Source organism: Cupressus sempervirens, chromosome 4 (genome assembly GCF_028749045.1).
Source record: "Cupressus sempervirens isolate cs-2001-9-10 chromosome 4, ASM2874904v1, whole genome shotgun sequence".
NCBI lineage: Eukaryota > Viridiplantae > Streptophyta > Pinopsida > Cupressales > Cupressaceae > Cupressus > Cupressus sempervirens.
This window is the reverse complement of record NC_143121.1, coordinates 473959263-473979648: the sequence shown is the minus strand read 5'-3', so window position 1 is coordinate 473979648 and position 20386 is coordinate 473959263.

The window sequence follows — 20386 nt, the reverse complement described above, 5'->3', positions numbered from 1 at the left end:
TCACTCCCTTAGCCTACATTCCATGTAGAAAGAGCCCTAGAGGCTTACCCCAAATTCCCCCTAAGCCTGAGCCTCATGAGGAGGAGGAGGATAATGATGATGATGAGGATATAGACTTGGAGGAAGAGAAGAAGGGGGAGGATGATGAGAAGGAGGAAGAGAAGAGGAGGGAAAGTGAAATGGAGGAGGAGGATTTGGCTGACATGTCAGGGAATCCCAAGAAAAGGAAAGTAGATGAGGCTTTTGAAACCAATGACCAAATTCTTGAGATTCTAGGCCCTAGCCCCACCACGTCTCCATCTGAGGGGAAGATAGATATTTAGGGGAAAGAGAGTGGGGAGGTGATAATGAAAAATAGGAGGAGGTCTTAGAGGAATTTTAATTTGAATACCACAAAATTGGGGATTGTCAGGGAGCCCTTGAATATCCAAGTGATGGAGGACATTAATGGCAAAGCCCACTGCAAAGAACTCATTAACCCTTCTTTGGTCATTATCTTTGATAATGCTAGGGAAATTGGGCTTAACCTTTTGAATAATGCTAAGAACAACATGATAGAAAACTTTCAATCTATCAAATGGTTTTTTCATGAAATTAAAGACCTTAAGGGGAAAAGAAGCCAAAAAATTGGTAGCAACTAGGGGCACAATAAGGAGGAGAGAAGCTAGGATGGAAACCAATGGCACTTCAATGTCTAGGAAAACAATGCTAACCAGGAGAACAAAATCACCAAGGTTGAACAAAGAGTCCAAAGGATGGAATTCTCCCATCAGAATCTAGCTAATTTGGTGATCGCTACTTTGAATGCCTTGAATGAGAACATTAATAGTCTGGGTGAATCATTGATGAGTGATAGATTTGGTAGGGAAAAGATGGAGAAGCCTAGCTTGGACATTGGGTAGGCTGAGGATGATCCAAAAGAAACTAGGGACTAGGCAGATCCTCAGAACCAGGAATACGAGGATGTGGACAATAGGAAGACCAATGAATTTGTAGCGACCCTGCAGGTTCTTGATAGAGAGAACTAATAGTTAGTGCTACATTGTTGTCTCATATTTTTTGTGTAGCTAGTTTTCTAGTGTGGCTAGGTTTCTATTTCCTAGCTATGGGCCTATTGTTTGGGTTTGGCTTTTGATAAGTAGATTCTCTATAGCTGGACTTTTCTTAATATTTCTATTTTAGATATGTTGTAAAAACTTTTGGGTTTCAGGATCCCTATAAAACCTATTTTACTTAATCAAAAATAATTATATGAATATTATTGGATGAATTACTACACAAGTTCATCAAATATTTTAAGAGGGGATGAAAACTTGGCAAAACATTCTATGGCTTGTCCCATTAAAATCTTAGGAAATGCCCTCATGAAGTGTGTATCCTCATGCATAAAATACATGCTATGAGCATAGAATTGTTGGATATGGTCATGAGGGTCACTATTTCCATCATATTTTTCATACTTGGGAACCTCTATACCCCAAGGAAATGATACCATATAGAGAATTATATCAAATGGAAGAGCACATATGCCTTCCACAAAGGAGGTTTTGGGCATCTCTCTTACCATTTTCATTTGGGCTAGTTGACTTTCCAACTCTTACATTTCTTTCCTTATGATTTGAACTTTAGTTGTCTCTCTTCTCTAGATGATCCTTTGAACATCACAATCATGAGGGAGTTTCCATCTTCGAGAAATCATGTATTGAAAATATTGATCTCCATTTTATTCTAAGACTTTAAGCATAAGTTTTTGGAGAAGCTCATCTTGTTGGAATTTTATGAGATCTTGAATAGTAACCTCATTATCTGCCTCACTCTTATGGTGTGAATGTAAGGGTCTAAGTGGTGATGAACATCCTACTAGGTGCATCCTTGGTGATCTTGGGGGAGTGTTTTTCTCATTGTTTCCACAAGGCTAGTTATTCTTAAATGGATTTCTATAGCTAGCATGAGCATGTCTATTTTCAAAGTCATGTACTCAAAAACTAGTTTCAGTGCATGGAAGATACATTTACCTAGTAGCCATACATCTAGAATCTTCTAATATTTCTCTATAAAGCCTACTTTTCTACTTTCTAAGCGTAAAGAAGTCTTCTAGGTTTGGGTTCCTCTTCTCAGGGTTCATGGTGAGCAAAATACTATTAGTAGTCATAGAAGTACCAAAGGGGGTATCAAAGAAACTATCAAAGTGGTAAAGAGTGTTGTGCCAAGTGATAATTTTAGCCTCTTATTTATTATCAAGGATCTTCCTCATAGACTAGTAGGAGTCAAAAATTGCACAAAATTATAAAGAGGACATCTTCCTCGACCAACTTGAAGTTTAGTGGAAATCAACATATAACAGTAAGCCTTTAGTGTAATAAGAGAATACAAAGTAAAATTTTATAGCCAAAATTTTTACTTGTAAAATGATAAAGTGGAGTAGATCACTTATAAAAAGTGCCCAAGAATTTATGACACTTATGATTACAACCAAGTGTTGGGCAATAAGCCTGATATAAAATAGCCAATAGAATAGGAATAACCGAGTTTTTGACAAGTGATCAATAGAGACATTAAGTTCATATTTGAGATACCAAACTCATTTTTTATCTTAATACAAGACCATAAATGAAGGTTTTAGACAAGATTGTTGTAAGACCAAGTAGAAACACCCCTACTTCAGCTAAAATACAATCTAGACTCCACTATGAAAGAAAAAGAGATCAAGCAATAGTTTATAGAAAACTAGGTGATATTATACCAATACATTCTATAATGCAAAAATTTGTATAGTAAGAATGCAATACTTTTTAGACATGTGATACTTTCTAGCAGGTTGTAGGAGGTATTATAATGTAGGACGGCAACATATTTTATTAAGCAATGCAATACTTCTGGAAATTCAAAAGTATCATGTGATATTTCTCTAAATAACCATGCAATAAAAATTCAATAAACTTTGTAACATGTGACTTGGTGCCTAGAATTTCTATTTTTCAATAGAACTTTGAAGTGTCTTAGGCCAAAATATAGTTGTGATAGATGAATGTTTTAGTTTTAAATAGTGGACACAAAGTTTTGAAGATAATTGGGTATACAAGTGTTAGCATGAATGCTAATGGTATTCCTTTGGGGGAGTATCCTAAGTATTGGAGAGACCATTAGCAATATTGACATGGTGTATTCAGGATTGTGTTCATCATGGATGCCAACATAGAATCATTTTTAAAAGACTAGAAGAGTAGCAGATAGAGAACAAGGTCATATAGATTGTGTATTGATGATCAAGTCAATTACACTTAAGGATGTATTCCACATTGTGTCTTGATGATGTGGACAAGTGCGCCCATAGGGAATGAAAGACATGTAGAAGTTATTCATAAATTATAGAAGAAACTAAGAAGATAGAGTCCTTGATAAGTGGTTTTTGACAATTGGATTGTATCTATTAATTGAGATAGAATCAAGATGAGAATAGATAGACAATGACAATAAACAACTTGATGATGATGCCAATAACTACACAAGGTCAAAAGTCACATGAGTGAAAACTTGTAAAGACTGTGAGCTAAAAGAGATTTGTAATTGTGAAAAGATGTAATATTTGGTAATATCTTAATGAGGTCCTATTATAATTAATTAGGAAAGGCTCAAGGGCAAACGAAGGAACTATTTTAAGGATGTGGTATAAAGGAAGGTTATTTTCCTTGTTGTGATGTGTGTAATTCAAGTATGGAGTGCAAATTGGACAAGTGATATGCAAATTTGATAAATGAATGTAAGAAATCCAATGGATTATTTGGATGTGAAGTTGGTGATATGGTATTAAGATTTGAAGAGGTATTGATCTAGTCAAGAGGACATAAGAGTTTGAGTTATTTCATTTCTATTATCCTATAAGGAATAATACAAAGATTAATTATATAATAAGTTCAATGGTCTTTCCCCTAAAGTTTTTTGGATAGTGGGCCCATCTGCCTTCTACAAATCCTAATTATAGGACTAGAAAATGGGTTAGAACCTAGCATACTATGAGAAACCACAAAAAATCAATCAAAATACACTAATCGCTTCTAATCTACCATGAAAACTAATTGAAATAAAGAAAGTGAACATAATCAAAACTCCCTCTTTAATTGTAGCTCTCTTGTACTTCCTTCTTCTCCATTTGATGTAGCTCTAATTTCCTATAGTTCTTGTATAATTGAAGTAAAAGACTATGATGGGATGATTCTATTGGGCATAGTAGAAGTGTGGCTTGAGCATAATGGCCTCTAAGGATTCTCAGGATCAAAGTTTAAATCCAAAGTGCAAGAGGAGAGAATTGAATGAGAGGATGGACACTTCTCACTTAAAGTGTAAAACTTGGCATGATATTTTTTAGAGTATCCATGACAACCATGACAAAATATGCCAAATGTAAGATTTTATGATGCATGAGAGTAAATATGGCTAAAAGTGGAGGAGAATGTATGACGTGCATATGACATCTCAAAACCACTTGTAGCCAAGAATCAATGACAATGGAGGCTTATTATAGACATGTGTAAGGAATAAAATATATCAATATGACATATTTTAGCCAAGTGTTGGGAGAATATCTATGATGCATCATGTCCATGTGTCAAGAATAGGTGGAATAGTTGAATTAGAAAATTCATATATCCACACAAATGTAAATTAATAAAACATAAATTAGAAGTGGAAAATAGGACTTAGGAAATTTGAGAACACCCATAGTTTTTGAAGAATGAGCCAATTAATTAATAAATATCAATTAATTGAGAAATATTGATTAGTAAGGATAATTAATAATGTGGGATGAAAATGATTGAATAGACATAGAATTAGATTATGGGTTATCTAATCCTATAGGATAGATTAGTAAATGACTATTCAATTTGATGAAATAGATGTGGTAATATCCTTTGATGAAATACAACAATTATGTAGATTAACTCGGACGATGATGGGTAGATAAAAGCCATGATAAAATTGAATGACTAATTATGATTGATAACATGCCAAGGACACATGACATGGATTAAGAACATGTGACATTGTAAATGCTAGATGATTAAAATTGATTGATAGGATTGATCATTATAACATTGACATACATTCTCAGTGTTATTTAATTGGTTTGATAATGTCACAACCCCACACTGAGGGACTCAAAAATGATAGATTTGACCTAGTGCTTAGGGAAATTACATTAATGAGATCAGATTTGATGGGTTTGATAATATTTGATAGGTCTCCAAGGCACTGAGGGATACGACAATGCCTAGGGTTTGACAAATGATGATTGATTTGAGATAGTTAACATATTTTGGGTTGATTACGGCTAATTTGGGATGATTTTGGGTTGATTTGGAATGATTTTGGGTTGACTAGACGTGATTCTAAGTTGATTAGATGTGACTTAGGTTGATTTGGGATGATTCTAAAAAGTTTGGATAAAATGGGAATTGATTTCAAACCGATCTGTAATTGATTTGAAAAGGGATACGAATGATGAAGGATATTGTTGAAATATGTTCCAATGATAATCAAGTTGGTGAAAAGATAAAAATAAGTGAAAAGAGAATATGGGATGAGCTAGTATGAAAAAGTGATTAAAAATTAGATGTGAACCATTTTTGAGCATCTACATTTTGCCCCTTTTTGATACAATGTGATCTAGAATGTTGTGTCAAAGATTACTAATGAAAAAGAAATAAAAGCATGCCCCAGTAGGGGTGGTATATATGGGTTCCCCCTTGAGAGATTGACCAAAAAAGGCAATTGATAGGTCAATTTGTCAACAATGAGAAGATCAAGCCATAAAAACTGACAGATCATAAATCAGATGTCAAATATGAAAGTTTTGGGGTCTAGGATATAAAAAGCATCATGATCAACACACAACATGCCTCTTCAATGTCCATCTAGGTAGAAATAGGGCTATAAAAGGGATTAGAGAGGGTTTGGAGGTTATTTTCACCCTCTTTGTTGGAAGAAAGAGCTCTAGAGCAAGAAGAATGGACCGATTTCCTAGGGAACAACATCATGAAGAATGAGTGTATACCTACCGACGACAAGAAGATGCTAGACCATCAATGTGTACATTGAGGCCTCCTCTATGTCTTTTATTCTTTTGATTAATTTTGGTGTCAATTAGGCCTCCAATGGGGCCCACTCAGGGTCCTAGGGACTAACTAGGGCATCAAAATGCCCCATGTGCACTCAAAACACACCCAAGTATGCACTATGCACACTTTACATGACCAAGTGCACATTGAGTGCACTTGGCATGCCCAAGTGCATACTAAGTCCATTTGGGGGCCCCAACTACACTCCAAGATGTTTTGAGGCCACAAAAATAGTCAAGATGGGTCCATAATGACCTAAAACAAACTAAAACTTGAAACATATGCACAAAGCCCTAGGACAAGGTCAAAATATAGGTGAACTTAGTTAAACATGGTTAAAATTGGTTAAATTTGGTCAAACCTAGGTCAGATTTAGGGCAACTTGGTAGAATGCTAACAAGGAGCAATGCAAAGGGTTGAAAAGAGTGCAAATAAACTCAAGATGACCCATAATTTAGTCTACATGCTCAAAACCCTAGAAAGAATTTGAGAAATAGGTCAACCTAGTAAAACATGTTTTTAAAAAGAGAAAATTAGTCAAACCTAAGTCAAATTTGGGTTAAATTTGACAAAAAGGTAGGTAGAGGATCAAAACGAATGCATATGAACTTGGAATGACTCAAAACTTGGTAGATATGTTCAAAACATAGGTCAAGTGAGTCAAACATGTTTACAAAAAGTCAAAATTAGTCAAAATTAGGTCACACTAGGTCAAACTAAGTCAAAATTAGGTCAAAATTAGGTGAGACTTGGTAGAAATTCACTTAAGCTTGATAGACAATATATAATTATGTAGGAGGACCTACCCCTATTGAAAATGAGGGGCCATAGACCACAGATCTTGGCTCTACCTTATTAAATGACTACTAGTGAGTAGGAGATCTTAGCAAGGCTTGGGTTGTACCACATTACATTCATCCCTAAGATGAGAGGGAACGTGGGGTTCTTTAGAATGCTGAAAAAGTGATGAAACTCAGTCTTCCTATGAGAGAGGCCACCGTAACCCTAGAGGATGTATGGAGCATCCTCTAGATTTTGATCCATGAGGAGTTGGTAGTATATGATCCTATGAAAGAATAGGAAAAAATGCCCCATATTTTTGGTTGTGGAGATGTAGAGCTAGGGATTCATGATTATGAGATTGGATGAGAGCTACTAGTGCCATGACATGAGCATCTTATTACTATGATCTGTTAGGTCATGGTTGGGCCACTGATACTAGATAGGTAAGGGCATGGATTCCCTATTGGATGGGGTTGAGTTTCTAAAAGGATGGTTATCGATGAGACCATGTTTGCATGGGGGCCTTACCTACTTAGGATGTTATACTATTATAGGCACCATATTGCATATGGAGGTGGGTTAACATTTAGCACTTGAAGTACATTATTATAGATTTGGGCTTATGAGAATATTATCATATTTATGCCACTTGTGGAGAGGGAGTTGATTGAGGACATATCCTATGCATACAACTATAGAGGGATATTTGCATACGGACCACTAGGCTACACCTGATTCTTCAAGCATCAATTGGACATGATGACAAAGTTCATATGGAGACCTTACAGAGATTTTCTAGGGTGGTATGATGATGAGTTCCATCTTTTCTACTACATATAGGAATGTTATCTAATAGGGTGCATAGTGATTGGACACTTAGTGATTGAGACGTACCTACCAGAGTGAGTATGCAGGTAGTTTGGTGAGAGGTTGGATGTGCCTATAGGTCTTGCATTCTTTTCTCAATCCACAATAGAGATCAGAGAGTGGGGAGTATCAATCAATACATAGGTAGCCTATGCATATTTGGAGGTGTTATTGCCAAGGTTATGAGGAGTAGTGATAGATGTGATATATGTGGATATGAAGGCAATGTATGATAGCTAGTTTCTTAGCATCAATGAGGCCATTGATAGATGTGACAATTCTAGTACCATAGGTGAGACTAGAGGCATGGCAGGGTGGAGAGGAGGATAATGAGGAGGATGTGGATAGTGAGGATGAGGAGGTGGGGGATGATGATAATGGGGAGGATGATGAGGAGGATGAGGAGGATACTAAGGAGGGAAAGGATGATGAGGGGGATGGGGATGATGATGAGAGGGATGGGGATGAGGATGATAGGGATAGGGATGATGATGAGAGATATGGGAATGGTGATGAGGAGGGGGAGGATGATAAGGGAGATTATGATGGGGGAGATGATAATGAGGAGGGTGGGGAAAGTGGGAGTGGGGATGATGATGTGAAGAGGATGACGAGGGGGGAGATGATGCAAAAGATAGAGGTGTATATGTTGTAGTGATGGACATAAAGGAGGATCCAATGGGTGGTACTATGGGTATGCTAGTACCAGTATAGAGAGGGCCTTCCTAGTAAAAGTTAGAAATGATGGAGGTGATTAGAGGACTCTAGGGTCAGTTAGACCAGGCTATATTAGAGAGGGATGTGACAATAGTAGCATAGGACTAGGCTATGACAGAGAGGGACACAATAGTTTCGAGAGAAGAGAGGGTAGTCTAAGCATCATGAGAATCAGTGTTAGGGATCCAATATTTCAAGAGTTGGACATGATGATGGTGATAGTGCATATAAAGAAACAATATAGGAGGGATCACTATGAGATGGTAGTGCTACCAAGGTAGAGGATAGAGAACTATTGGTTAGTGAGGTCTCACTCTCAATAGACACATGATACAGAGTAGTGAAGGGGTGATGTGACTGATGGGTCCACCATAGACATGGGAGAGATCATTCTTGAGGGTAGATAGGGGTCATGATGCCAGGGATAGTACTAGTTTACTTAGACAAAGTCATGTGCAAAGGGGTTTCCTTTGTCTTTGTTATGATCTTTCATGGTTTAGGCCTGCGAGCAAGTAGTCTTGATGTAAACCATGATTATATAATCTAATACTTTTTGAGGAATTTATGAGATGTACCTATGTTTTGATGACTATATGAGATGGATTATGCATACATCTTTTATATATTTTATATAGATTAATTAATGCTCTTCTATGTGGACTTTATATGATGACATCATGCATTGGTTTATCACATGTTATGATTAGGAAATGATATCTTTATTTTGGCCACATATTTTTTTCTCATGAAATGAATGCTAAGGGAATGCAAAATGATATGGAATAAATGTAAAATGATATGAATTCCATGTTTATGTATATATGTATTTCTTTGGGTTTTCTCAACTTTTGACATATGTAAGAATGTAGGATGTCAACTCTTTTGGTGTATCAGAATACTAGACAATGGTGGTGGATGAAATGGATGTTAGAAGACAAAGGAGATGAAATGAAGAATAATTAGGATGAAGTGAGAACTTTTTCTTTCATAAATTGCACTATATTTCTAAGGAGATTTATTTTGATATGGAAAATAGAATGTAATGCATCATACCCATAGAGGGCCAGAGTGAAAATACAAGCCTTTTGTGTAAACAAGCACAATGCAGACAAAAGACAAGCTTATCCTTCGTAAGGCATACAAACATGCCCCAAATTCTCAAAGGTACATTCAACATACAAAAAACATAAGATGATCATGAAGCATCACATCCACTCTCATAGATAGGTTTATATCATCCAATGGCGTAGGAACATGATCAAATAAAAATAAAGCAAAAATAAATCACTCACTAAACAATATGAGCCAACAACTATTCTTGTCCATTATTACTTTTTTTTTTAGTGTTTTTGGTTTTGTATCAGATTTTTGATGTGATAGGTTTGATTGTTGGTTCAATTGATAGTGACAAGTTGGATTGATTGCCAGTGCATGTTGCTTAGATAGTGTTATTATCATTGATGTGCAGTGCTTTGAGTTTCAGTCTATGAAAGTGTGAGTGCTTAAGCAAAAGGGGTGATTACCCACAGTGAATATTTATAAGGTTTATTACAAGTTTGTGGTGGGCTTTATGATTTTTAGGGATTTTGAGTATATTTGATGTTTTTGTGTTACTCATTTCTTTAAGACATTTTATGACATTTAGAGTTTATTTTAGGACTTTTTTATCTTTAGCAATTTTTTTCAAGATATTTTATGATTTTTATCAATTTTTTCAGGATATTTAACAAATTTAAATGATATGTTCAAGACATTGTATGATTTTTATGGGCTTTTTCAGGATGTTTTATGATTTTTCAGGATCGTATATGAATTTTCAAGGTTTTTTCAAGATCATAAAGGATTCAAAAATGTTATCTCCAATCTGATATGCGATAAGTCCAATGGATAATTTGTGCTTAGGGACATGCCCCTACTTCAATTTTAAACTTGTACATTGTGTAGGTGATATGCCCCCAGACAAGAAACAAATTATGTGCAAAGGCCAAAGAACTAGGGATGTCTTGCAATATGAAGGATGTGATCAGGGAATGGAAAAAAGGGGGAAAATTTGTTACAATATATAGTCCATTGATATACTTAGGGGGGGTTGAATCAATTATCCAACTATTACCACAATTATCAATCTTAAAAAAACTTAAACATATGAGTAATATAAATTGAAATCACAACAAGATGCTCATATACAATGATACCATATATGCTAACTAAGGAAACCCTTGATAAGAGGGAAAACCCTGGTGGGGATGATACCTAGAAGATGATGTACTAATAAAAATGTTCCTTATTAGAGGATGGACCCTATTAGGAGGCTATGAATACATTTAGTATATACGAGTCCCTATTAGGAGACTTTAAATCCATGTTAGGAGATTCCAACCCTATTAGGAGTTGTAGAAGGTAGCTGGACCCACTGCCTAAACAAATTCAAGGGCAAGACCGATGAACCCATTGTCCAAATGATCTCTATATAATTCCATGCAAAATAATAGAATGGTACTGTTCTTTTCCTTTCTATTTCTTTGCCCTATCAACCAAACTTTTGGTCCCTCCAATCTTCTAACCAGATCAAAAATCTTACATCCAATAATCCCTTAGATTTATTACATGCATTTAGTAAGCACTACGCTTCTTTCATGCTTTGCACTTCATACAACAATCACAACACTTCATGCACATTCCAAACAAGGAAAACATGATTCCTTTATACCATATCTTCATAATAATTCCTTGAGTCGGAATTGGGGCTTTCCCAATTAATTATACTAAGATAATTAATTAATTATAATTACAATAGCACTATTTAATCACAATCTATACAAAACATCACACGTGTTATACTAGGGCTTATGTACTCAGTGATGTCACCACATGACTATCCTTTGAAACTATATAACTACACATCTCTTTATTATATCTTAGATGTAAGATAGCCAACAAACATCGAGAACTAATTTCCTAATACTTTGTCTCTGAACTTCTCTTTGTAAATTAGGTACAACTTCTATACATCTTTGACTTAGACTTTGCATACTTAACCACATCATCAAGACTTTGTGTCAAACATGTCCTTAATTGTGCATCACCAGACAATCAAACCATTGCCTATACCATCAAGATATATGTTTTTTACTTAGCTAGTCTTTACAAGAACCATGCTATGTTGACATCAATGACAAACATAGTCATAAATGAAACATTTCAATACTCTCTAATGCTTAGAATACTCCCCCAATGTAGTATCATAATTATTGATGCTAACAATCTCCTAGGTTCCAAGAATACCAAATAGTGTTCTATTAGAAACGAAAAGGTTGTAGTTGCACAAAAAGATCAACTTGATAATGCTTAATACAAATAATAGTCTTATAGAACCACAGGAGGTAGTTAAGCTATGTCACAAATCCTATGAGGGATGCTAGCCCATTGCCAACAATCCCTCTCCTAGTGTCACTTGCCATGGCCAGTAGGATTCAAACTTCTCACCAAGCTCTAATACCAATTGTTAGAAAGCATAGGGTTGATGTTGCACCAAAAGATTGACCTATTAATGCTCGATACAACCAATAGTTTTATAGAACCACATGAGGTGGTTAAGCCATATTGCAAATCCTGTGAGGGATGTTGGCCTACTACCAATATGTTCTACTACTTGTGAGGCCCTACCCTTGTCCATCATAGCATATCATAGTATATTATTTACATTTTAGATACTTTATATTTTGAGACCTTGTTATATGTTGGACTATTTTGGACTATTATTTAGACTATTTGATACTGTGTGATGGAACTTATTGATGATACATGCTAATTATTTATATTTATGTACTTGGATGGTTAATTTATTGAGGAGTATGAAAATATATTTGAATGCAAGGGTAGATGGATTATATATTTGGAAATCGTGAAATGTAGCAAAATGATCATATCATGCTTAATTTGATTATGCTAGTATTATATATGCACAATGGTTTAGAAATGAAAAAAATGGGTTTTGAAATTTGATTGGGAAATATTTTTTTTTAAATTCAATTATGAATATAAAATTGAGTTCGGATCTATATATATGCATATGATTTATTTATCTTGGACTACTAATATGCAATTTAAGTCTTCAGGAATTAACCATGGTAAAATGAAGAACCAAGGCTATACCTTTGTATCTACATAGAATACCAAGGCACTATCTAATGAAGAGATGTTAGCCCTTTAAAGTATTTATTTTGTAAATGTAATGTGAATGAGTGTTTTTAGATTATATTTTCCACTCATAATGTTAAGCATATATTTTATAGTGTCACCCAACACTTATATTGTTATGTGTATAAGTGGCAAGTTAGATTTAGATATTGGAAAATGATATCCAACCTCATTTCTAACCAATTCAAAATGTTTAAGTTATATCCCCTTGCATAAAATTATCACATGAATGCTTTAATTAGCTTAAATTTGGATTTTAAGTTTAAGGTGACTTTAGAGGGCTTTATTAGAGTCCTAGGGTGTTCTTTTGGTAAAATTAAGTTACCTACATGTTATTACTATATGTAAGGGCTTTAATTTTGGCTTTACTTTATTTTGAATCACTTTTCTAACCCTTTTAAAATCTCATTTTTCAAGTATTTCGAAAATGAAAGAAATCTTACCCAACTTCTCATCTTATCTTCAGTGAGTTGGAGTTCCAACCAAATAGGGAAACTTAGATAGAGTTAAGGAGTTTTCTTCTATTTCATAATGGAGAAAAAAAAGGAGTTGACTTTTTTTCCTTATTAAAGGGGATTTTTTTGAAAATAGGAGATTCATTCACCCACGCTCTAGTTTTAGAGATTTTATATTTTAGAGAATTTGATCAAGAAAGGATAGAGGGATCTTCTCAAATTGATTCATCTTCCATTTCTTGGATAATTTTGGAGCTTTTTGCATGTTTTAGGAATTATGTATTGTATTTTTTTTATGAATAAAAGTTATGTAAATTTGGCTACAGATGCATATGTGTATTGTTCATTGTCCATGTTGTATAGTTGGGTGTGAATGAATTTCTATTGTTTATTTTCTCTCTCTTTGATTTTGAGAGTATGATGTTATGCATGTGGAAGGAAATCACTCACCCTTGGGAGGGAAGAAGTGGCCTTCAGGTGAAGGGGTTATTTGTGCCTTTCCCTTGAATACAAAGTCTCTTCACTGGAAGGAAGAGGGATACATATGTAGTATGGGTTTCATGTGCCAATACATTGTTATGCACTTTGGGGGTGATAAGGGGAGAAATTTTGTGAGTTGATAATTATTTTGTATGCCTTGTGAAGGTAGATTTGGTTTTTTGTATTTGGCTTCTCCTCAGGGTTTTAGACATACCTTCACCCATTATATTGATTGCTATGGTAACTTGTTGTGCAAGCTCAAAAAGGGTGTTAAATTTTGTATCATGTAATCATTTTTTTATGTGGTTGTGCTCAATTTTTACCCAGTTGGTCTTGGTTCTCCAAGCTTGGTGGTTGGTCTTGTACAGACATAGGTTGGGAGGTGAGCTCTTCATGGTTTTAGTGTTGTTTTCTTTAGGTTTCATATGGATTTGTGTTGAACAAAAGCTTGGAAGATTTCATTTTCTATTGGAGATTTCAAGATGATTTATTATGAATATTTGTAAAAGTTCTATATTATAAAATCTCACATGTAGATATTCATTTAGGTAAATCTTTTTTTTGTTGTAAGATCTTGATGTGATTGTAATACGGAAGAGACATGTCAATGTTGTGAATACATTTCACTTTAAATATTTCCTGGAATATGATTAGATGTATTTGAAAATTTGTAGTAATAATCTATAAATGATTTGATATTGTTTCTTAAAGTTTTTCACATTTTAATTTTATTAGTATTATTGAGTAGTGTGTGTGTGTGTGTGTGTGTGTGTGTGTGTGTGTGTCTTGTTCAAAATTTGGCCATTACACTACTATTGTTGACCAACATTAGTTGTCCACACACTAAAAGGAATATCAAAAAATAGGTGCATACTCCTTCTTCTTAGACATCAATTGTTTACTTCACACTAAATGATTCACACTACATCAGATGTATATTCCTTCTTCCTTTCATGAATCTTTCTAAATCTCTCTAAAGATATATTGATGGAAGAGCATCCTGGGTGTAAGAGCAATCTTGCATCACCCAAAAATATTTTCTTTTGAATCTTTTTCATTTTAATAAGGACTAGTAGATAGTGTGGTTACTATTTATGAGAAATTGCTATTTTTAGTAACTTTTTCATATGAGCTCAAAATATTATCATTTTCTATAGGAAGGTTCATTTTAGAGTTGTAAGCGTATCAATTTCTCAAGCATAAGTATCAAAGGAGTTATTGTGGATTTTCAGTGGAAATATTTGCAAAAAAATAATTAGGCTCACCATTGGAGGCCTTAGAGTGCCTGGATGAGGTCCTAAAACTCAATAGAAGGATGCTAGCATGGTTTTGAGCTTATAGATTAGGTGCTAGCATTTCCAAAAAGTGGTTATAATAGCCTATTGAAGAAATAGTTTGAGAGTTATGGCCTTTTGAAGTTGGGCTACCCAAAATATCTAAAATAATTATCAAAGATGTATTTGGTAGACTCTATATGTATTGTTAGGGTTTGTCGGCCCTAGGTATTAAGTTTCAATGTCTAGAACCTTCCTGGGTAGCATAAAATTTCCCATTTAAGAAAAACCCAAATATTGTCTAGGACAACTTTAGGTGGTAGTTTGCACCTTAGTCTTGTAGATTATTGTAATGAAGGTGCCCATGTGGGTTAGCATATTGTACTTGTGAATTTTGCAATTTTTCATTTGTGACACAAATAAGAAGTCCAAATGTTCTCACATTTGTTATTGTTTCTTTGTTTTTGTTATGTGTTTATGGTATTAAGGGGAGCACCCTTCACCAAATATCTCTCCCCTACACTTAAGAGATGTTTCATATCATGCATACTTTCCCTCATGCCTTACGAGATACTCTCCCCCATACATTAGGAGACGTATTTTTTTCATGCATATTCTCCCCCATTAACATCAATGCCAAGGACCTCAATCTCAATGTTACTACATACTAATAGATAAATACCAATGGCTAAGATGTTGCTCAAAGTCTACAACCAACTCATCCAAAGACACAATTCAATACCAAATACCAAGAGTCCTTAGTGACTTAGATCATCATAGATACTCCCTCATACAGAAAGAATCAACATCTAGTCTAAGACAACAATAGTACTCTGTACCACTAGACTAATGTACTCTCTACATCATCTACTCAAAGTAGGTAGGGGCATAACCCCAAGCATACCTCTCAAGTAATCAAATGTATCTTTAGGCAGAGCCTTCATACAAATATCTACAATCTAATCTATAGTACTCACATACTCCAATCTAATCTCCTTTTCTATTGCTTTCTCTCTCAGCACATGATACTTAATAGATATATTCTTAGTCTTAGAATGCAATACATTATTCTTAGACAAACTCATCATACTTGTGTTATCGCATTAAATGATAACAGGTTCTTCAAACTCAATTCTAACATTCTTTAGCATCTGCTTCTTCCACATAACTTGATTATAATTATTTACCACTACAACATACTCTACCTCAATAGTACTCTACAAAATAGAATCTTGCTTCTTACTTAACCAAGAAACCAATCTTCCTCCAAGAAATAATGATCCACCACTGGTGCTCTTTCTGTCATCCATATGACCTACCCAATCTACATCAGTAAATGCACATTGAGTGAAATCACTCAATCTGTCATAGCAGATTCCATAGTCAGATGTCCCTTTCAAATATCAAAATATTCTCTTTATTACTACAAAATGATACTCCTTAGGATCATTTTGAAATCTATCTACAATCCTAACTGCATTTTCTATATCTAGTCTAGTGTGAGTTAGATACTGCAAACCTCCAATCATGGATCTATACTTCTTCTCTACTACAAATATGTCATCTTTGTTGGATAACTTGTGACTAGTTATCATAGTACCAATAGGTTTACAACTTTCACAACCAAACCTTTTCAGCAAATCATTCAAGTACTTAACTTGTGAAATGAAAATACCATTATTGTTTTGTATAATCTACAATTCTAGGAAAAACTTTATTTCTCCTATCATGCTCATTTCAAACTCATTATTGATCTCTTCAACAAACTTATCACTTGCTTCATCATTACCTCCAAAAATTATATCATCAACAAATGTTACAATAATCATCAAACCATTTTCAACTTCATTCAAATACAAGTTACTATCTACCATACCTTTAGTGACTCCAAGCTTTGCCAAATAACTGTCCAACCTTGCATACTAGGTTCTAGGTGCTTTCTTTAGAACATATAAAGCTTTATTTAATCTGTATACTATGGCTTTGTCTTCTGATAAAGGAATGCCTTCATACTACTCAATATATACCTCTTCTTCAAGTTCTCCATTTAGAAAGACTAATTTAATGTCCATTTGATAAAACTTGAACTTCTTATTCAATGCATAAGACAAGAACATCCTTACTACTTTCATTCTAGCTACAAGTACATATGTCTCCTCATAGTCTATGCTTTTTGCTATGAATATCCCTTGCATACAAGTCTAGCCTTGTTTCTGAATATTGATTTGGTTCCTATCACATTCTTGTCTTTAAGTCTAGGAACTAACTCCCATGTATCAATCTTCACAATTTGATCTAATTCTTACTTCATCACTTGAAACTAAAGATCATCTTTGCTTTCTTCATCTACACTCTTAGGTTCAACTTGAGATATCAAACATATCTTTTCATTAACTATGTTCTTTGTCATCACACCTTTGTCTTTGCTTCCAATTATTTTTTGGGGAGGGTGATTCTTTGTCAAATTCCTATTAGAGGTAGGAATTGACATCTCAACTCTTATCTCTTCTCTAGGTTCATATCTCTACTCTCCTCTTTGCTCAACAATTAGAACATCATTCAAAAATAATTGTTAGTCTCAAAAAAAACTTCAACATTTTGTCTAACAATTCTAGAATTATCTTCTTCTTCATCTAAATTATATTCTACCATCTTTTCCTTAGTTCCAAACTTTTCATCAATCCTTACACTTGCACATTCAACTATTGTGTTAGTTCTATAGTTAAAACATTCGTATGCCTTGCTTTTCAATGAATAACCAAGAAACATACTTTCATCACTTCTTGGATCAAACTTAACAATGTCATCATCTCTCTCTATGTAATATTTTCTCCCAAATATTCTAAAATACTTAACTAATGGTGAATGACCAAACTATTGTTCATAAGGTGTCTTTTTCATAACTTTTCTAATCTATACTCTGTTTCGAGTGTATTATATTGTATTGACTACTTCTCTCCAAAATCTCTTGGAAACAACATTCTCAAGAAACATCACTCTTACTACTTCTACTACTGATTTATTCCTTCTTTAAGAAATCTCATTTTTCTCAAGTTTTCTAGGTGAAGATAGTTTCCTTTTGATTCTATTCTCTTCACAAAATATGTTAAACTCTCTAGAGGTGAATTCTCCTCCTCTGTTAGCTCTCAAACACTTTATCTTAACACTAGATTCATTCTCAACTCTATTCTTAAATATCTTAAATTTCTCAAAAGCTTCATATTTCTCTTTAAGAAGTGCTTCCTACATCATTCTAGTTAAATCACCAACAAAAATCATAAAATACATTTCACCATACAATCCTCTTGTTCTAGAGGGACCACTCAAATCTACATGAACAATTTTCAAATTCTCTGTGGTAGTGAACTTCTTGCTAGGAAATCATACTTTCTTTCGCTTAGCCAAAATACATTCTTTACACACAAAATTAGTAGGCTTTGTAATCTTAGACAAGTCTTTGACTAAAAAAGTGCTACTAACCTTCACAATATTATCAAATTTTATGTGATAAAATCTTTTATGCCACAACCAACTATTATCCACTTTAGTTACCAAACATATCATTTTAGTAAGATTCAACTAAAATACATTACCTCTAGATCTAGTGCCAATTCCAATCAACTTACTATCTTTGTATTTGATAATGTAGGTATTCTTAGTAAATTACCACTGATAACCATTGTCCACCAACTATCCAATATTCAACAAGTTATGTTTCAATCCATCAACAAAATAAACATCATCATTGATAGTTCTACTATCAAGAGTAATGGATCCAATTCCTGTCATATGAAAACTGCATTGCTACCAACTCTAACAATAGCCCCATCATGATTCTTGAACTTGATAAACTTATTCATATCACCAGTCACATGATGTGAAAAACCATTGTCAATTATCCAATCAAATTTCTTTTCCAATTGGGAAATTGGAGCTCTTTCTTCTCTAATTTCTCTATCAAGATCATCTTCCTTGATAGCCACAAATCCCAATTCATCATCACTTTCACTTTGACCTTTCTCATCATATTCTTCATCTACATGTGCATACAAATAGTTTCATTCTATATCTCTTCTAGGCTTAAACTTTCCCTTATACTTTTTCTCTCTTTTAGGACATTTAGATGCATAATGACCAAATTCATCACAAGTCCAACATTTAAATATTTTCTTACCATGTTTTTTTCTTCTCACAAAAAGGGCTATTCCTTTGGCAATCTTCTTGTCTTCATCTAATATGTTGCTACTAGGAAAATCTCCACGTGTGCTTGCACTCATTGTAATATTAGGTTGAATATTCAAGGAACTGAAAGCTATTTTGACTCTTGCTAGATCTCTAGAATGTCTCAGATCTTCTTTTTTTTATTCTAATTTTCCAAGCAACATTGCCTTTGTGAAATTCTTAGTGTAGGGAATTACTACCTAAATCATCTGAGCTACTGGCTTGAATGGTGTTGTCAAACTTTTCAAGATCTTCCTTAAAACTTCATCATCTTCCTTAGGTCTTCCATGAGACCAAATTCCTACAATAATTTCTAATATTCTACCAATATAACTTCTTATAGATTCATCTTCCATTATTTTAGCATCTTGAAATGCACATATCTAGTTCTATAATCTCGTTCTCTTTGCATGATCATCACCTTCAAAAATTAGATTCTAATGCTTTCTAAATTTTGTAAGATGTTCCAAGTGACTTTACTTGACTATATTCATTCTCTAGAAGATTTTTTAGTAGAGCTTCTCTTGCTCCCATGTTACACATGAATAGATCTCTCTCTTCTTCATTGCATCCTTCAAGATTTTTCTCTTGAATGATTATCTTCTTACCTATTGTCAAGATCAAATATCCCAGACCCATGCACAATATATGAGTCTTCATATTTTCCTTCCAATTGTCATAGTTGGCCCCATCGAATATAGTACTGCCCTTTCTAAAAATATTCACCATCGATCTCCCAAAACTATTAACCTTATCCTTCAAGGACCTAATGCTATGATTCCAATTGTTAAAATATATAGGCCACTGATATAATGGAGAGGGGGTGAATCATTTGTAATAGAAACCAAAACCACAACAAGATACTCATACACAATAATACTAGATATGTTAACTAGGGAAACCCTTGATCAGAAGGAAAACCTTAGTGGAGATGGTACCCACAAGATGATGTACTAATACAAATGTTCCTTGTTAGAGGATGGACCCTGTTAGGAGTCTATGAATACATTCAATACATATTAATCCCTATTAGGAGACTTTGAATCCCTGTTAAGAGATTCCAACCTTGTTAGGATTTGTGCCAACCTTGTTAGCAGTTACAAAAGATAGTTGGATCCACGACCTAAATAATTTCAAGGGAAAGATGAATGAACCAATTGTCTAAATGATCTATGTATTATTCCATTATGAATAATAAAATGGTATTGTATTGCTCCTTCCTCTTTCTTTATCCTATCAACTAAACTTCTTCTCCTTCTGATCTTGTAACCAA